Genomic DNA, 21,854 nt, shown 5'->3' on the forward strand with positions numbered 1-21,854 from the left:
GAAGTATTTCATCTTGCAAATACATATCGACTTCCTTTATGGCCTTCGAAAGCGGTGTTCCTGGTGTCGTCGCGTTGGTACCCATGATGCCATCCAGGATATTCCATGGTGAATACTTGTCACTTGTAGGTTCTCTTGGACACTCGGGGGGGTTAGGTGGATTCCGACCTTGGTTTCCGGTGACCATGATCCTAACCATGTCAATCAACTTAATTTTTGTATGCATTGCTGTTACTTGATCGGAGAAGGCCTGAGTCTTGTAACGAGGGTCCAATATAAGACACAGCAAAAATGTTCCGCTCTGTTCCAGACCTCTGAAACGGTCTTCCATGCCAGAGCTTAACATCAATGCCACTTCGTTGACAGCTGAACATAATTCAGTCAAGCATCTTGTTAAAATTATTACTGATCCGGCGGTTACGTAATTTTTGCCGCTGACCGATCTGGTAACTTCTTCGAAGGGTTTCAGCACGGCCGACAATTGCTTCAAAGCACTCCATTCTTCCGTGGAAATAACTGGCAAGTCTTTGTCGCACACTGCCATAGTGGACCGAATCGCCTCTTCCAGATGCACAAATCTCTTAACCATATAATAAATTGAGTTCCAGCGTGTGGAGCACTCTTGTTTTAGCCTTAATGGGGCCATCCCTTGGTTAACCTGGTATTTTGTCAGCTTCTCTCAAGCAACCGTACTTTTTCGAAAGAATCAAACAATCGTCTTTACTTTGTCGATACTCGACTCTATTGCAAACGTCGATAATGCTGACTGGACAACTAAATTTAATGAATGAGCGTAGCAGCCGTAGTGTTTCAATTTTAATATTTCCTTCATAGCTTTTTTCACTGAGCTTTATCAGTTACAGAAAAATTTATTTTCTCCATTATGCCCCATTCCACGCAAATTTTCTTCACCTCTGTCGCAATGTTTTCGGCGGTGTGACTACCAAAAAATTGACAACAATCTAATAATACCATTTTCATCTTAAACTCTTTGCTGATATAGTGAGCTATTACTGCGGTGTAGCTATCTGATTTAGAAGACGTCCACATATCTGTAGTGATACATATGGTTTGGGCTTCTCTTTCCACTTCATTTTGCATTCGCAACCGAGTGCTGTGGTAGATTTCTGGAAGCAATGTATTGGAAATCGTATTTCTAGATGGCAATGTATAGCCTGGTATCCACCGGGCGATTTTTTTGAATGATCTTTCATCCACCAGGCGAAAAGGTTGGAAGCTATCGATGAATAAATTCATCAAATCCATGTCGATTCTTCTTTTTTGGTCTGCGTTCACCTTTTTGGAATGTACGCATCCATTTGTCTTTGCCGTTTTAGTGGTCCTGGTCCTGAATTCCTGATGAAGTAGATGGAGCATGTGTAGTCACTGATCGCTGGTAGAGTGATTTATGACTGGTAGCATTCAATAGTTTATTTATGCTGGCAACAGTGGCAACGGCAAGTGGCAATACTCCACTCTCCCGTTTTGGAATAATAGCGTTCGGCACTGCACTTTGATCTTCAGGTGGTGAGAACGCAACACGGCCTGCATTTTTAAATTCAGCAAATGCAGAAATATGTTTTACTTTCAGATGGGTAGTTAAATTACCCGTAGAACTTTTGTAACCTCGAACAAGTTTACACAATTTACACAGTGCTTTTTTATCAGCATTATTATGTTTTTCAAAATAGGTCCAAATATTGCCTGCCATATTTACAAATTCACAATTTAAAACAAAACTTTCACAAATATATAACTATTTAAACTTCACTTATATATTCTTAATATCTAACAATATTGTTCTAAGCAACGTAATACACCACGATAATTAAATAAGTACTAAAAAGGTCCACAAACGTAAAAAAACTTTCGAAGGAAATAGAGTATAATATTATAGATATAAATGTAGCTCCGCACGCCGGCCCTGTACGTTTACAACTGTCGGCTGATTGATATTTGATATACTAGTAGTTGTCTTGTCAACCTAGTTGCCGGTTGCCAGTTGCCAACTATTTGTTATGTGTGTATTGTAGTTGTCGGAACTTATCAGTAGTTGTTATGGGTTATGGTTGTATATGTATAGGTTATGGTTGTGACAATGGAGGTAGTAGGGGTATGGGATAGTTTTTGGTCCACAGAAAGGGATAGCGTCTTACAAACTATATACGCCTATCTCGTTTCGCCTCACTAAAGAAAAAAAGATAAACATGCAGCCCGTATAGCGCCGTTTCTTTTCGTAATGGTCAGAATAGTTTTGAACGGCCCATGGCCCATGTGATGTGGTGATGTGAGTTGCGAGATGGTTGCGAGTTGTGAGATGGTTGCGAGTTGCGAGTTAATATCCATAACCACCCAACAACATCCACAACCGAATAACCAAATAACCGAGCTCTCGCCAGCGTAGTTGCGGTTATTTTCAAATAACCGTTGTATAGTTGGTTATGTTGAACAACTATCAGGACTAAATTGAGTACAGGTACAGAAAAATACCGGTGACAAAATACTCCAAAGTATTTAATACCGACCTGAGGATTGATTCAGAATAAGTCATTCTAATGAACTCGCATAAATTCTGCCCACATATTCCCCACAAATATTCTACGTGAGCTTGATTCCTCCTTTTATTATTCGAAATCCATGGGGAGGGTTTTTAGAGAATTTCTGTAAAACATAATTCCCCACAAAAAAATCAAAATGAGTACTCTCCACAATATTTGAAAATCTATGGGGAAGGGGATTGTTACAGAACTTCGCTGAAAATAAATTCCGCACAGCCAAAAACATCATTTGTGATTCCCCACAGTAATTTTTCGAATCCATGGGGGGGGGGTAGCTACGGAATTCTATTTCGAAAAATTCCTCACATTTTTCCGGTCGCAAAATATCATACCAGTCGTCACAGGTGCCCATCAAAAATACCCATAGAAAACACCCATCAAAAATACCCAGCAAAAATACCCATCAAAAATACCTCTCAAAAATACCTACTGAAAATACTCATCAAAAATACCTACTAAAAATACCCATCAAAAATACCTATTAAAAATACCTGGTAAAAGTACTTATTAAAAATATTTAGTCCCGGTATAAAATACTCATGAGTATTTTGGAACCAGGTATTTTGGAGATCTGTCACAAGTACAAAGTATCGCATAGAAATACCCGGTACTTTTACTGGGTGCGATAACTACGCCTCACCTCTAGTGTGCACACTCGCTTCCTGCCTGTGGACGTGAAATGTATAGGCAAGTGTGTACAGCGCTATTGCGGCCACCTTCTGGTTTGTTGCGTTCTCATGGATCAAGGTTTGGTTTCACGAAAAAAAAGACGTCCCAACATATTGTGATATGTTGTGAGGCCATCGGCTCGCAAGCAGTTCGGCTCGCGTATGTATATCCACCATTAGATAAATAATTTTATTTTAAGAATTGAACCTTGTTTGCAAATATGGGGAAAAATGTTATGTTATAATGATAATCTTAAGGTAAGAGATGGTGGGAAAATATGGATCTTATAAATACATTGTTTGTAACAGGTATTGTAACATTCTGGAATGAACACTTTCTAAACTGGTCTCCATTATACAAAATCCACGTAAACAAAATCGAAGCAATTCAAAACAAATTCTTAAAATATCTTTGTTACAAGTCATTTGTAATATATAATAATTATGCAGAGGCAGCTTCATACTTTAAAATTGATTCACTGAGTGTACGGAGGCATCATAAGGATGCACTATTCCTGTATAAAGTAGTTAACAATAATATTCAATGCCCAGAGTTACTAAACAAGATTCCATTCAATGTACCTGCGCGTTCAACACGCTCTTGTGTCCTGTTCAGAGTTGATCAAACAAAACGAATTCTAAGCAGAATTCTTGCCTGAACAGACTTTGCAATAATTACAATAGCGTATTATCCAAGGTTAATATTTTCAGTTGCGAACTTACCAAATACAAGAGGTCCATAAAAAAATATTTCTCTGATGGTTTGTGAATAATGTTTATGTCTCTATTGTTTATATCTTTATTATGATTTGATTTATATCTACAACCTCTCTTCATGGCTATAAATGTATTGTTTTGTAAATTTTTCGTTTTATATAATCTTTTGTTTTGTATATTTTTTTTAATTCATATTCCTTTCTAGCAAATTAAATTAACTTATTCCAAATTATGCTGTCTCATTAGAGGTAAAGTCACAAGGAGGAAATCCATAATTGGTTTATTTTAGCTAAATAATACTTATTTACAAACTGATTGAATGTAAGCCTCCGATTTCCCGAAAATTTATAGATAAATAAACAAATGTCCTCTCTTCTATCAGGCTTTATTTAAAATTGCCTCCCCTCAGGGCCGTCTCTCTCAAAGTGTTGACGCCCCTTCTCAAAACCAGTAGAAGTCTCGGTAGATGATCACTGTAATCAATAATATTCGGATGATTTTTAGTTTTGTGTAGCGCCGTTTACATGAAAAATAATCTCAAGGGCGATGTGTTAGCACTGTAGGTGTATCAGCGTCGCGACGCCTCGGCGCCCGGAGCGGTCTGCTTCAATTGCGCTCGCATAGGGCCGGCCTTGGCTGCCATCCATTCAACATGTTATCTCTTCCAAGTCTGCACTCGACTCCAATTTTTTTTTTTTTTTTTTTATTTAAAAAAAGAAAGACAAACATTCCCGGGTCACGAATAACCCAACAATGTTTGAAAATCTCCTACTACCACCACAGAAAGCCGAAAATGTTGCTTGTGTTGTGATGGAGGACTTAGCCAGCCGAGGAATCGAACACGCGACGCTCGGGTGAGACCCAAGCGCTATGCCCACTCAACCACTGACCGGTTGAGTGGGCATTGGTCAAAATTATATTGACCAATCTTCAATATAATTTTGAAATTCGTCCATTTAAACAAAATTAAATATAAATATTCAAAGTTATTCGTGACTCAGGCATTGAGAAAAGAGGAACGATATTTGACAACTCTGTGCAACTATTGGCTTACGCTGATGATATCGACATAATTGCGAAAAATCCCGATGATTTACAAGACGCCTTCATAAATCTTGAAAGTTCTGCCAAAAATATGGGTCTTGTAGTAAACCAGCAGAAGACCAAATACATGGCCGTAGGATGTACCCAATAAACCCCATCTCTCGTATGTGGAAGACAAAAATTTGAAACGGTACCAAGATTCACATACCTGGGCTCCCTGATAACAAACAATAACAACACTACAGAGGAGATCCAGAAGCGCATCGTGAATGCATACCGCTGCTATTTCCGCCTACAAAAACAAATAAAATCCAGACTGCTTTCCAGAACCACCAAGGTATTAGTGTACAAAACACTAATTAGACCAGTGCTTACGTACGCAGCCGAGACGTGGGTTCTAACTAAGAAGAATGAGCGAGCACTGGACGTTTTTGAAAGGAAAATTTTGAGGCGCATCTTCGGACCGGTTCTAGAAAATGGATTTTGGCGCAGACGTTATAACAATGAGCTCTATACTCTGTTTAAGGAGCTAAACGTCACAAAGTTCATAAAACTGGGAAGACTTCGGTGGCTAGGTCATGTGGAGAGAATGACCGAGCATCAAGGACCAAAGTCCCTGCTGAGCTCAAGACCGATAGGGAGAAGGAGCCTGGGAAGGCCAAGGTTAAGATGGAGCGACAATGTCCTCAAAGATTTGTCTGCCTTGGAGCTTCGAAACTTAAGAGAGCTGGCGCGGGACCGAGATGAGTGGAGGAAGACTCTTGAGGAGGCCACCAGGGGTTGTAGAGCCAAAAGTGATGATGATGATGAATATATACGATCTAGATCACGTGGTAACTTAGAAATTCCTAAATGTAATACTAGTGCTGGTCAACACCATTATACTTATCAAGGTATAAATTTTTTTAATGCCCTTCCGGATAAAATTAAAACTGAAAAAAATTACAAAACTTTCAAATCACAAATCAAACAACTTTTAGATAAACCCAACGGTAATCACAAGTTTTAATTTCATTGGATACATTTTTCAAATAATTGTTTATATGAACTCATTTGTAATTGTTATTGATTAAATTTTCCTAAATTCACGTTATGAATTTAGGAAAATTGATTAATGATTAATAAAAAAAAAATATGTATATACACAAAATTTAATATTAAAAAAAAAATACATATCCTCTAAAGTTATATTATCCGCTTCCTAATATGTGCTAATATGCGTTTATTGTTGTTGCATTTTATTAAGTACCCATTTCATACAAGATTGCCAGCTCGGTCTTTGAACAATTTACTACCAGTACTGTACCTACCTACTATTATTTCGTACCTAATAAGTACATTTTTATTTTTATATCTTATTTTTTCTAAGTTTATTTTTATTTTTATTAATTTTTTTTTATTTAACTATTATATTATTTAACTTATATTTTTTTATTTTTTAGTTCGTAATAAAATTTCTTATTTTCTTAATTATATAGTGTCATCAAATTTATCATCTAGTTTTATAGCTATTTTGTTAATTTTTAGCTACATCAACTAGTGAAATTTTGCAACCTATAAACCATAATGACTCACAACACTCCCCAACTCAAACACGAGAAATAATTTCTCAATTGAGTTGGGCAATTTTTTGTTAAAAATTTCTAATTTTTTCGCAATCAGCCTCGAAATATCTACATTTGTAAATTATTGTAATGTGTTTGTATATTCAATAAAAAATATATAAATTCAGTTTCCGTCTCTCAATAATTTGAAATGATGGCCTAGAACACCCTTAAACGATGAAAGCTAGAAACATTTGAAAAAAAAGTTATATTAAACCCCCGCATACCTAATTTCTACCGATTTATAACAAGTTTCTCGTCAACTCTTGAAGATAACATCGTAACATCTAAACATTTAAACGTTGAAACGTTAATTATATGAAATTCCCTGAATTAAATGTTTTATTAAAAACACGTTTTGTTCTGTTATTTAATATGTATCTTTAAATGCAACTAAAGCATTTGAGAAATGTTTGCCTTATTTCAAAACGAGTCGTTTTTTATTAAATATTTTCACCATTTGCGCTTAATTATTATCGTTTTTTTAATATTAACGCGCTCCTTCTAACATTCTATTTACATATCTCCCTTCCAAACCACCTTTGAACGCTTACTACGATCAAGTCATTTTTATGATTCTTTACCTGTACTTCGTTTGACGTTCCTCGAAAAGTCTTGGCAGCTCGACCAACGCTGCTCCTCGAAAAGAACATAAAACTGACCGACTATCGGCAAATACAAAGAGTATGGAGAATCAATACTGTTTATTTGGTAATACATTTATTTTATAGCAAAATATAATTACAAATAGGAATAATATATAATTAGATAAAAATCAGTATAATTATAAGAATATCAAATGTAATGGCTAATAAAATATATTACGGTAGGATTGCATTACGCTATACTCATCATGGCTCGGTCTATTTCAGCATTTCGCTCGTCATACACTTAGGGTTGCCAGATGGTCCAGATAAAAAAACCGAACATTTTTTATCAAAGATTTTTTTTGGTACAATGTGTCGAAAATCAAAGGGTCCTTTGGTAATCATAAACCCCTTTGATTTTGGCCAAAACAAACAGAGAAAAATAACGAAAATTTGTGAGGGTAAACACGATGAAACACTTATTGAACATTAAAACTCATTTTTTTTTGTTACTATTGGTAAGCAACAAATCACTTTTTAACATATTTGGCACTAGATGCTACTGTTTTAAATGATTTATTGCGTTTATTGCCTGAAATTGTATATTTAAATTCAGTGCAATTGATATTTAAATTGAAGAAAACACATAATTCGCTTTTTACGGTATTCAAACCTAGTCGATTTTTTTCTTCAGTCCATACATTCCCTTAACACTAAAAACTTTTTCTACGAAGGCATTGGAGACGGGAACACTGCACACATATTGTACCATTTTCAACAGATTTGAGAAAGTCTTGCTACCACCCGCCAGAATCGCTCACGGCTTTTGCTCTGTAAATTATCTCGTGAGGTGTATATGTCACGTATTTAAAAAAAAAACGGACATTTGGCAACCCTACATACACTACCAATGGGAATGTATGGTGAGCGATAGGCCAAGCCACGAAAATGACTACAACCGTAAGTTTAAAATTTACATTACAACTTGCTTGATGTTGGTTGTATTGTAGTAATTTATTTTGTATAAAATGTTTATTTTAAATTTTTTCAGACTTTATTTTGTATGAAATGTTTATTAATATTCTTACTCTATTAGTATTTTTTTATATTACCCACGTACAGGAAGTGCCTTTGTGGGTTATTTTTTTAACATTTTATACGCAAGTAATTTTTCGTTCTAAAAATTTAAATACTTAAAAAATAAAGCTAAAAAATAATATTGGCAATTTTCAAATTCGCAACAGCACATTTAATAAATATATGTATAATTAATGTAATGTGCTCATGTGAAGTGATCAAAACCATTCATACTCCACTCCCCTCACCCACACCACATCTACCCTCAACTACCCCAATTGGGGATATGATGGTAAAATTTTCTAATTTTTTTTAAATATGGTTTTTGTTTTCATATAGATTTACGGTTTTCAAAGGGGGCCCCCAAACTCCCAAAATATGCTCTTGGGCTCCTTCACGGCTTAAGGCGGTATCAGTATCTATATACGTCTGATTTATTCTGAATACTTCCTTGTCCATTCCCTATAAGCTCTATAAAAAATTTAAGCTGCCCCTGTTCCCAAGTACTGTGAAACAACAGGTCCATGGTGAAATTATAACAGAATTTGAATAGAATTCTCACAGAAAACTGTTAATTTTAACTTTGAAAGTTGATGAAGAAAAGTTGTCGAATTCCACTCTTTGAAAAAACAACACAGTGTCCACATCCCTGATAATGGACACGTAATGCTATCTAAAACGTTTCCTTAAAAAGGAGGTAATGCAACACGGCATAATACCCCATATAAAAATAAATCACTATAATTGATGAATTACTGCCCAATTTCTGTGAAACGTCCCTTGTAAAAATAATCTTCAAGTCGTTAAAGGTTTTGGCACATGATTACAATCATTGACATGAATTTTTAACACTGATTTAATGTATGGTTTTTTACATGCAGGACATCTCGATGTGCACATTTCCACGATTTTCGATCCTTTTAACCAATGTTTGGTGTTCTTTGAAGACCTTTTAAAATGACTAGATGTAAGGGTAAAATCTTTGCCATAAATTTCCGTCAGTTGGTCATTGGAGAATTCCATCATTTCTGGAGACAGGCTATGAAATAATGAAAAGCTCGCGGAGTGTTTTGGGGTCAAAGATTTCCGAAGAGAGGTGAAGGATGGCCCTGCAATACTCTCAATACGCACCGCTTTAGAATTCGCATTGATAGATTCTATTATTGGTGCAAGACGTTCATCATCGTCCAGCTTCACAATTTTGTTGGGTGCTATTATTTCTGGATGAAGTTCTTCAATATTATCCAACTTCATTATCTTACTTGGTTTAATATTATTTTTTTCCATTTCCATTGGGCGTTTATTTGTATTTGTTGTCGCGCAGGAGAACCCCATGATCCATCGAACACCAACAATGAGCAGATTCCCCCAGAAAACATTATTCATCTTTACTCTGATTAGTTAACACGTTATTATAATTTAATCCCTTTACCTCTTAAATAGTCCAATATACCCGTGGCGTATTAAGGATACAAGGTGAGATTATTATTTTAATATTTCTTGCGGAAATCGCTAAACCAACACGAAAATATTTTTATAAATTTTGACAACCATTTGCCGTACATCGAATGACAGTATTTGTTGTTGGATTTTTGTTTTTGGAACATTAACAAGTTTCAAAATTTAAAAAATATAATGGTGATTATTCGGGATCTTGCTAGCAACGCTTAATATGATTTCTTGTAATTAAAACCTTTTGATGACTTTAATTACTATAAAAGGAAACTACGTGCATTTGGAAAATTATTAATTTTAGCATTCTAATTTTTAATTACGTAAAATGAACATTCGCTTTTGATACTATACAAGTAGCTAGAAGAGATTATATTACCATTTTCTCTATTCAAATCAGGTAGGTACTATTTTGGCGGAACTTGGCATTAAAATAAAATTAAATAAAGATTTTTATTTATTTATTACATACTAAAAATACATTTCTGCTCTATTGAGTTTTATATTCCAATGTACATATGTTATTTAAATTTTATTTACTTTGCTACCGGTTTCGACACAACCCTGTCATTAACTTGCAATCTTAAAACTTAGGTAGTGGGTGGGGTGATTTGGGGGGTGGGGGAAGGGGGGAGAAAAGTGGGAGGAGTCAACAAAACAGGGAAACGTTGTCAATAAAGGTGACTTACAGGGTGCTATTATTCTGTTAACTTGATTAATTTTTTTTTGTTAATTTCTAAGTTTTCTAAAACGCCTGAATAGAACGTATGTAAAGTATTAACGTTTAAATTTATTTCTTTGTTGAAGCTATGGCCTGTCTCTATTGAATGGTTGGCAAACTTGTAATAGTTATTATTTCGTAAACAGAGTTCATGTTCTCTGATACTAATTTTAAAACTTGTCTAGGATTTTTTATATATAATATTACAGAATAATGAAATTTCGACATTCCAACTGGGAAGGTTTTCCGTTTCAGGACTATCAAATTGTAGGCTTAGTTCATAAGAAGTAGGTAATGTAACACAAATACTTATATATCATTGGAGACATTACGTTTTACATAACATTGTAGAAATTACATTCATGTTTACAATATAAGAGATAAGTTAGGTAAGCATCTCTTTTTTTTCATTGTTTCTATGTATAATAATAAGAATTATTATTTTAACTGATAGACGTGCTTATAGTACATATTATGTAATAATATATGTGTGAGAATTATTATTTTAATTGATACACGTGCTTATAGTACATATTATTTGATTTTGTGAAGTGTGGTGGGAATTTTAGGTCCAGAGGCCAAAATATTAAATAATTATATGAACGTACTAAACATTTGGTTTTTATCTGTAAGTTAGCATATGTTCGCTCTCAACTCTCCCTAAGTCCAGAACCCAATTATTGTTAACCGATTTACGCAGAATGCGTGCACTTTTCGATTTCCATGTATCGGGTACGAGGTTGAACATTTTTGGCCCCAAGTACCTAAGAGTATTATCTTTGAGCAAGGGATATATTAGTAGTAGGTGGAACTACTGGATTCCTCCCTGTATGACGAGTGTCGTGAAGATGGTTGATGAAAGGGCGGTGGTGACGATGTTTTTGTGTATGTAATATAATTTTTGTAAGTTTCTTTAAGTTGTCTTATATGAAGAACTTGTATCTCTTTGAATAATACATCACTGATTTACCTCAATGGTTTTTCAAGGATGACCCTTAGTTATTTTTGAGCTTTTGCTGAGGGATTTAGTATTGTTTTGTTACATCCGCCCCAACCTAAGGATGCATATGCTAGTAAAGAGTTACACGTGGCATAGTACATTTGTTTCAGATCTTTTGCGCAGACAATATTTATGAAAGCCGTGTTTTTATAAAGCATATTTTTTTAACAAAAAAAATTTTTTAGGTATTAGGTTACAACGCTCACAACATTCATATGTATTTTTTGAAATATTAAACACAATGTGCTTATAAATTGTAGGCATAGTATGGATGTATTTGACAATAATTTAAACTTGGCAAACTTAAAACGCGGACTATTTCTACCTAGTACAAATTATTGTTAACAACAATTTTATAATTTTTTATTAATATTATTATTTAGAGGATATTGATAGACTATCTAATTAAATCTAACTTATTTATATTTTATATTATGAAAAAATTTTCATTGTAATAATTAAATATGATACACTGCATTTTATCTAAAGGCCCTTTAGGCTTTTAAATAAAATAAATAAAAATTAAGTGAAATAATTCCCATTCCCAAGGTACTGTTATAAAATGAACTTTCTTTCAATTAAAACATTCAACCCCGCAATATTTTCTTAAAATAAAGTACTTTGTATATTTAAATTCTTTCATATGGTAACCCCGTGGCTGCGTTCAAAGTGGGTGTAACCATTACCGGGGAGGCATGGCTAAGCCGCCGGATCCCCAGAGGTGCGGGCAAGCAGTTCTCTCTTGGTTCCTAGCTTTCGACCGAACCGGTTAGTGTTTCGCTTCTGTTTTGAGTGTGTTTAACAAATAAGTAATAGTTAATTTTGAGTATTTTCCTATAGGAGGCGGCTGTTCTCTCTCCATTCAAACGAACTGTAGACACGAAACCTGCTTGAGTTTCAATATTGTATATTTGATTTCTACGCGGTTCGAGTCCGTGGAAACCGAGTATCTAACAGTACTTATAATGAAAACAAATTGCTTTTAATTTTTATTACTTACACCGTTATGGATTTCCGACTAATGGTTGATAATAACAATAAAACTTTTAAAGTTTCCCCACAATTGTATTATCCCCAGTGTTGTTTAAATTTGACTAAATGTTTCCAAATGAATAAATTGGATGACTCAGGAGTTTCTTTTTGCTGCATGGTTATTATACTTTCTGATAATAATTGACTCGGCTTAAACATATGTAGGAGTGGCGAACAAATTATATTATCCTTAATTGGAAAAAATGTTTAAAAAACTCAAAAAGAAAAATATAACTAGATAACAATAAAAAATAGTTTAGAGATAATTGAGAGTATCAAATGGGCTATAAATATGGTTCCAGTTACCGTAGTATGAAATGGGCTATAACTGTGGATCCAGTTACCGTAGTATGAAATGGGCTATAACTGTGGTTCCAGATACCGTAGTATGAAATGGGCTATAACTGCGGTTCCAGTTACTGGAGTATGAAATGAGTCATAACTGCGATTCCAGTTACCGGAGACCAATGCGAAATCGGTTCTTTTTAATTTTATTCAACATTTTTTTAGTTCTATTCCTACAACAAAAAACTGTTTAACTTTGTAACTTTGGCAATGCCGGGTTACTAAGTTGATTAAAGAGAAAACTTTAACTGAACAATCCCAATCTTCGGATGCTATAATTTGAAGATGATTTAATTTAATTGTTAGCATAATAATATAACAAGGTTTCCCTGTAACGGCATTGTTGAGTAAGGTAATGCGATATCCTAAGATGCCGGCACTATCTCCGCTACTAATTCCTCATTCTAGTACTTCAGCACAAAAACCACGTTCCAGAATCGATAATTCTGCTCGAGACGAAGATATGTACAGAGGCTTTGGCTTTGGGTGTAATCAATCCTTTAACAGACTATTCAAGAAATAAAGCTAGATGATTTGTATTAGATGTTATTTTTTAAAACTAATCTAGGTAATATATGAGATGGGACCGCTCACAAAGTCGTTTTTCCTAATTACTTAATACCAACAAACCGTTTTTTTTCCGAAAATTTGTAAGAAAATCATTATTGTATCGCACAGGAGAGGCTTATTACCTAATGTATCGGACGAATTGTCACGAAAATCTAAGACATGGATATTGCGGATGACCGTTTTCGTTTTCTATTTTCCCTGCGCTCGAACAGCGCTCAGCCAGTTACTGCTCCCTCCAGCTCGCTTTATGTAATGACAGGACTTTTTGAAATAATGGCATACGGAGCTACGGGCCAAAAAGGCCCCTTTCTCTTTCATCATGATTTAAATTAATAATTTGTTGAAAATAGATGTTGTTTAGGTTTTGTGAAAAATTATTTGCAATGAAACGTGGCTGCAATTTGGAGAGAATTAGTATGTACGTAGGATTTGTTTAAGTTTTTTATAAAGGGTTTTTATATTTTCGTCGTACCGGATGAGGAAATTGATAGACGCGTTTTCATGGGTGGGAATACCCGCATAAAATGATTCCGCGAGCTTTAAGATGTGTTTTTAAGGAGTGGGACTTCACAGTCCCGATGGAGTTGGGAAACGCTCATCCAATTGGAGGCTCCCAGGGCAATACGTATTTTATTTTGGAAAGTTTGGAGTCTTTTCAAATGCGACTCTCTGAAACCTGGGCCCAGATGAAACTTGCATAAGTAAGTTTTGGCCTTATTATTGTTATGAAGCTTTGTAGATGCACGCACAGATGGCAGTGCGTAGAGCTTGCGGGGAAGTCCGCAAGATGGAGCCAGTGGCCAACAACGCATGAACAGGGTTGTCACTGCATTTTATATAAATTATTAATATACAAAATCCAATTGCAAGATGAGTACCACTGATGCACTATCATATATCAACAAGGCTAAGGAGGAAATTAGTGCTTTATATAGTAATATTACTGATCCGGCACTAAAACTAACTAAAGATCAGATTACTAAATTACTCAACAAACTTTCCAACCTCTCTGGCACCATGCTGGATGTTGGTGTCAAAGTTGGAATCCTCGAGGGACAGGTTAAGTCGTATGAACACATGGTCTCCTCAAAATTGATAGAATCAACTTCACAACATGAATCTTCATATTTATCAAATTTAACAATGTGCGAAGCTGCTAAAGAGCTCGAGGAGAGGAAAAAACGTTCGAAAAACTTTATTATTTTCAACTTCCATGAAAGCTTGGCCTGCTCTCAAATTGACAAAATTACCGATGACACGACAAGAATATCAAATACACTAACGGCCATAAACTCAACCATCACTAAAGCCAACATCACAACCTTTCGTCTAGGGATAAAAAAACGGACAAACCCAGACCTCTCAAAGTTATGCTTGACAATCCCACCCAAGCCATTGATATTTTGCGAAAAAAAATAGCATAACAGAGTACCCTGGCATTAAAATTTATTCCGACCAAACTCCAGCCCAAAGAAACTATCTCGCCAATTTACGATTAACCCTAGACCAAAGAACCCAAGACGGTGAAATAGGTCAAATATAAGAACAATAAACCTGTTATTGTAAATACAAAAAACTCCCCACGAAACTAACATTTTACTACCAAAATGTTAGAGGCTTGCGCACCAAGTTCAACACCCTAATGTGTAATATTCCAACGATAAATAACGATATGTACTGCCTAACTGAAACCTGGCTTCATGAAAAAATATCTTCCCCTGAATTAGGCTTCACCAACTACGATGTTTACCGGCTGGATCGTGAAAATATTATTGGCGGCGGGATTTTAATATCGATCAGAAAGATGTTCCATTCAAAACTATTAAAACTAAAAAATAAAAACATTGAACAAATAGCTATATTAGTGAAACTCAAAGCAACAAAAATAATTATTGTGTGTGTGTATATCCCCCCCCAAGTTAGTGCTGATGTGTATTGTAAACATTTTGATGAAATTGAATCTTTGAAATTGAAATATCCTGATGCAAAATTAATAATTTTTGGGGATTTTAATCTCCCAAATCTAAACTGGATTCAACCCACAGTCTTCAAATCCCATTTCTGCTAAAGCCCAATTAATCATTTATATCATCAACTTTCTCAACCTTAAACAATTAAATTATGTTAAAAATATAAATGACAGAATTCTTGACCTTGTCATATCAAACATAAATAATAGTAATGTCAGCGAATCGCGTGAACCAATAGTATCCATTGACTCTCATCGTCCCCCTTTACAAGCGATCATTTATTTGGCACCCATTGAACTCCTTACTCCCCAACCTCCCGAACGAACTAAACGAAACTGTTCACGAACTAAACTACAAGAAAGCCGATTATAATCAAGTGCGCTTATATCTTTCTTCGCTCAATTGGTCCCGCATTTTTATGTCTACAAACGTAAAAGAAGCAACAAATGTGTTCAACATTTTTTTTTCACTAACAAGCTTTTTATTTCCAGAAAAAAAAAAAAAAAAAACATTTTTCACTAAGTTAACTAGAATTTTAATTCTATTACATTGTGCTACAGTACAATGTTACTCACTTTCAATGTATGTTATCGTATATGTCTTACTTTTGAATGTGTGTTATCTGTGTGCTATATTGTCTTGTACTTTTGAATGTACGTTATCGTATTGTCATTTAAAGTGTTAGTGTACTTGGGACGCTTTAGTGAGTTCTATGATTGTATGTAAGAGTCTGTTATTTATTTTATATAACGGGAGACTTATATTGTATTATAATTGTATATTGAGATAGAACCTGCAGACAAGCAGCCATGTGGCAGCTTCGTGGGACTATCTATACATTGTCTAAAAAAAAAAGTAAAATTTTCAGTCAATAAAGAATATATTTAAAAAAAAAACTCAAACCTTTATGATACTATTGAAAATTGCATACCAACTTCTATTGTAAAACGTAACGACTTTTACCCAAAATGGGTTAGTACTGAACTAAAAAAACTCATTCAATGTTAAAAATGCCCACATTAACTTTAAATCCAATAACTCCACTGACTGCTATAAATTTTTTTCTGTTTTACGAAATAAATGTAAAAGTCTATCTAAAAAATGCTATTCAGATTATATTACAGATGTAGAGCAGACTATCAAGTCAAATCCAAAACATTTTTGGAATTATGTGAATTCTCTTAAAGACAATAACGGCTGTCCTAGATCAATGTATTCAGGGCGAAAACATGCTGACAGTGATCAAGAAATAGTTGACCTCTTTGCTGATCATTTCTCAAGTGTTTATGAACAGAAAAATGATAATGTAACTATACCTGAATTTAAATACACCAATGTAACTGACATATCAACATGCCACATTTCTCTGAATGATGTTAATACAAAAATCAGATCTCTAGATTGTAAGAAGGGGTCAGGTTCTGAAAAAATTCCACCGGTATTCATAAAGGAATGCGCTCAGTTTATAGCAGCTCCACTTCAACACATATTCAATCCGTCACTTCAAACTGGAATATATCATGATCCTTGGAAACTTAATCACTTGACACCTTTATTTGAATGAGGTGATAAAAATTGTATTTTAAATTATAGGCCAATTTGCATACTGTCTACCACCCCGAAAATGTTTGAAAGTATTGTCTTAGATAAAATTGCTGTTAAGTTTAGGCATATTATTACTCCAAAACAGCATGGTTTTGTGACCGGTCGGTCTACCACAACCAATCTTCTATTGTATGAACACTATATCTTTGAAGCTTTCACGTCTTGTGCACAAGTAGATTCAATATATACTGACTTTTCAAAAGCCTTTGATAAAGTAAATATCAATATCCTTCTCGCGAAACTGCAAGCCCTTGGTATACATGGATCATTCTAGTTTCTGTCGCCGTGCAGCTCGCACGTCCAGACATTTCGATAAACTCAGTAACCACAAATCACAGTGATACCCAGTTTAACATATTGATGTTCCAAAATAAAGCAGGCTGGCTGCGTTTAATCGCCAGACAGCCCGCAAAAAACATAACTCATTATGGACCGAAGTGTCCAATAATTAATTGACTCAATTAAAATTGAAATAGGAAAATGCTCATCTGTCAAAGAGGCAAAATAAAGGAGTAACATAGAACAAGATATACACCAGCTAGAGGAAATATGGTGCAAGGAAAAACTTCAACTACAAGAGAAAATAATTGAGCTACAAAATAAACTTATATTAAATGAAGAAAAACATACAAAAAAATAGAAAATTATTTAAGGAAAAAAGGAATCAATTAATTCAACGTACAACAAGTCAACCCTCTCAATACCTATACCAGAGGCCAAATACTCATTAATAATTGCAAGTGAAAATACTAATACAACATCTGATAATATTCAAGACATGATAGTTAAATAAATTAAAACATCGCATTTGGGGATTGCAGTAAATGGAGTGCAAAAAGCATCAAATAAGAAACTAATCATCTCTTGCCCCAATAAGGATCACGCAAATAAACTAACAGAACAAATAAATATGGTCTTCAAAAATAATATGATCGCGAAACAATTAGAAAAAAAAATCCTAAACTATTCATCAGAAACCTACCTATCGACCTATCAGAAGAAGAAATAATAGAATCATTAAAAACCCAAAATGATGGAATTAAAATCATCATGGATGAAAATCCAAAAAACTCAGATAAATTAGTAAAAATGCTTAAACCAAAAGAACGAAAAAATCTTACAAACTATATGATCAAAACAAGTGGAAAACTTAGGAAATATCTCATATCTAAAGAGAAAATTAATATTGGATACCACAGAGTGCGGGTGGAGGATGCTAATCCAATAATGCAATGCTTCCATTGCCTGAGATTTGGTCATTTAGCCGTCAACTGCTTAAATAAGGACAAGAATGCTTCGTGCCTGCACTGCTCCATGGATCATCCTTAGAAAGACTGTCCTAATAAAAACAAAGAAGAAAAATGCAAAAATTGTGATTTCCAAAACAACACTTTTAAGTCAACAAACGATACAAATCATAAAGCAAATAGCAAAAAATGTACGTATTTAAAAAAAAAATGAAGACTATTGCCCAAGGGCGTATAAATTATGAAGAGGTATGTACCTACTTTAAAATTCTTAATAACTAACTTTTAAATTCTTAACAATATTAAAAACTCAATACCAAAATTTATTTTTTTGTTTCAAATACGCTTGTCTTCTGACATTTCCCACAATTTAGCTATAAATATTAAAACTTTAAAACAATTGAGAAACATTTTAATATTATTAATCTGGCATCGAAGAGCTAACGATTTATCAGAAATATCCAAAAATTATTTAATTATCGAAGGTATTTGGACTAGGTATTTATTCATACTTGTACAAATTGTTCCGAGTATCAAGAAAAGCTAGTACAACTCACCTCTACATTGTACTAGAGGAGACTGCCCAGCACGCCTAAGGTCCCTTTGACTCACCGTCCCCAGATACCCATGGTAGGTATAAAATATATTAGAATATTTTTTACCTCAGCACGCCTCAGGTCCACGTCACTCTCCGTCCCCAGTACCCAGATTAGAGGTGAAGCGTATTTACTAGAACAGATGTTTGGAACAGATATTTCAAAGAGACTTTCGTACTTAGTATTTGTTCTTAAGTATTGCGCTTCTTGCGAGTCTTGCGAGTCTTGCGCGTCTTGCGAGTATTGCACGTCTTGCGAGTATTGCACGTCTTGCGAGTCTTGCGAGTATTGTACGTCTTGCGAGTATTGCACGTCTTGCGAGTATTGGACGTCTTGCGAGTCTTGCGAGTATTGTACGTCTTGCGAGTATTGCACGTCTTGCGAGTATTGGACGTCTTGCGAGTCTTGCGAGTATTGCACGTCTTGCGAGTCTTGCGAGTATTGTACGTCTTGTGAGTATTGCACGTCTTGCGAGTATTGGACGTCTTGCGAGTCTTGCGAGTATTGTACGTCTTGCGAGTATTGCACGTCTTGCGAGTATTGGACGTCTTGCGAGTCTTGCGAGTATTGTACGTCTTGCGAGTATTGGACGTCTTACGCGTCTTGCTAGCCTTGCGCGTCTCGCGTCTCGTGTATTCATACCGAGGGCGGGGCATATGTATAGGCATCTCGTTACTCGCTTACATAAGAAGAGTGTTTCCCTAATCTTTGAATATTAGGGAAACACTCTTCTTATGTAGGTGAGTAAGCAAGAAAGGATATGATGCTGAATTTAGTAGATCGCGATCAGCGCGATCTCGACTGGTATTGTCAATAAATTCCGACAGTATGCGTCCACCAGTTAAAAAAGGTTTTAGCAAGAGTACAAAAGCATCGCCGGAGACGAGGTCCGGCCGGGCGCTTCCTACCTAGTGCACATAATTAGTGCACGGCTAATGTATTATTTCTCGCTTTCGAAAAGCTTTGAAAGCTATCTTGTGCGAACTGTGAACGAAAGTGGCGCCATCTAGAAATAAAATATTAGGGCTTTATAAAAAAATATTTTCACTGTGTTCTTTGTTGGCATTTAAAATCTTTGTTGTTGAGATGCACCACCATAATAAAGCTTGGCTTGAGTATGTGGGGGTGTAATATTATGTTCGTTATTTTTACTATGAGTATTCTGTTTATATTTTCAGTGTATTTTTAAGGTGGTATTTAAAATGTTTATTGTTATTTCTAATACTTTCTGATAATGTATTAAAAAAAATTCACTCCAAGATTTTTATAGTTGAATTGCACTGCTTTTTTAATTACTTTTTCGAGTTGTGAGAGGTGATGTTTATCTGGGTTTTCTATTATTTTAAAAGGTGCAGTTTTATTTAGACTATTTTCTTTGTAAATTTGTAAAATTACGTGATATAAAAATAATGCATTTAGTTTTCTGACTTTAAATTCTTTAAACAGAAATTCTGATGAATATGTACCTATATGATTTAAGTGGAATTATTTTTTAATTATTATTTTTTTGAATCTATGATGTATCTTAGTTTCCTCACTCTGTCTTTGAGTACGTTAATGTGTGTGGACGACTTTATCCATTAATTTGTCTACTGTAATGTATAGGTATTTTATTTCTGTTTGGCTTTCTATCACTAAACACAAGATATTGCAGATATGTTGTTGTGTATTTGCTTAGAGTAGATTATAATTTATTTTTCTTTAGTGTTCCTTGTTTTTTATGCAGAATTGTATAAAATAATTTTTTTTAAAACATAGTGTTAAGTAGTAAATTTATGAAAAACCACTTCTTTTAGTTCATTGATGTATCTGTGTTGGCCATGTTGTTCATTTCCGTCCATGTTTATTAGTAGCACTGTGTCGTCCTTCTGTTTCACCTCAATTACTATAAAAGGCAATCTGCATCTGGGAAATTTAAATTTTAACATTCTAATTTTCATTATAAAATGAAAATTCGCTTTCGTTGCATGGGATGACAGTCATTTAATAATTTAACTTCTTGGGGCCTCTTATTTAGGAGCAAGTTTTCCGTGCTAAGACTCATTTATCAAATTAATTAGGTTAGGTAAGACGAGAATCTCCGAAACCGGTTCGTTCGGAGAGAAATAATAAGTTTTAAAAATTTATTTTATTTTGCTCCATTGAAATTGAAATCCTCTAGCAACCCCCCCCCCCATAATGGATTTGAAAAGTCGTTGTGGGAATCACATTTTTTTACGGGAATTACTTTTTTAGAAATTCTCTAACAATCCCCCCCCCCCCATGTAATGAGCAAGTGAAATACTAGGGAACAGGTATTTGGACTAGGTATTTATTCATACTTGTACCAATTGTTCCAAGTACCAAGAAGAGCTAGTACGACTCACCTCTACTGCCAGAATTAATTATAATAAATTATCAAAAAAATTGGTAACGACCGCTCAGAAAGCGACGATTCCCTAACCGCCTGAGAAAACTCAAGCGGCGAACGATCATCGATGGTCAAGAGTCTGCCCGAAGACTAACTCTAGACCTGCCTCACGCTCAAGAAACCGCGCCACATCTCCTCATCACGGAGTGTAACTCTGGTAGAGTGTACACGTTACGAGGGAGGAAGTACTACAGAAATGATCCTGTGAAGTACAGTCCTACCGATATCAGCCGGCTCAGGTAATATATACACCTGTTGTAAGCGGCCAGGTGTGAGCTGCGGAATGAAGTAGCGCCATCTGGCAGAAAAACGTTATATTAATATATGTTGTGTCGTGACCGTCGACATGATACTTGACAAGGTCAACTGATAAGAAACATGTTGATTCCCAATCACGTAACAAATTCTTACTTCTCTTGAATAAGCATGTGGATCAAAATAAATAGGGGGAATGAAAAATATGAGAGTTAAATGCATATTTATTTCGATGCTTTGCCACTCGTGTTGCTATTTGAAAAAGTTTGACAAACGTAAGCGTATATATTATTTTATTTATATTAAATATAATAATTTAGAAAAATTTTATAATAAACCGTAAATAATCACAACACCTTAAGTCACAATATTTTAAGTCACTTGTTATTAGTAAAT

General features: G+C 34.8%; 1 non-coding gene across 1 annotated transcript; it reads right to left on the reverse strand.

Annotated features, from left to right (window-relative positions):
• Positions 1-21,208: 21,208 nt before the first annotated feature.
• Positions 21,209-21,422, reverse strand: LOC149411560 (small nucleolar RNA U3). Its single transcript, XR_016304861.1, has one exon. It is a non-coding gene; the product is annotated as a small nucleolar RNA U3 (small nucleolar RNA).
• Positions 21,423-21,854: the final 432 nt, after the last annotated feature.

The sequence above is a fragment of the Hesperophylax consimilis genome, chromosome 25 (genome assembly GCF_061612785.1).
Source record: "Hesperophylax consimilis isolate HC1 chromosome 25, BYU_Hcon_1.0, whole genome shotgun sequence".
In the NCBI taxonomy this organism is placed as follows: domain Eukaryota; kingdom Metazoa; phylum Arthropoda; class Insecta; order Trichoptera; family Limnephilidae; genus Hesperophylax; species Hesperophylax consimilis.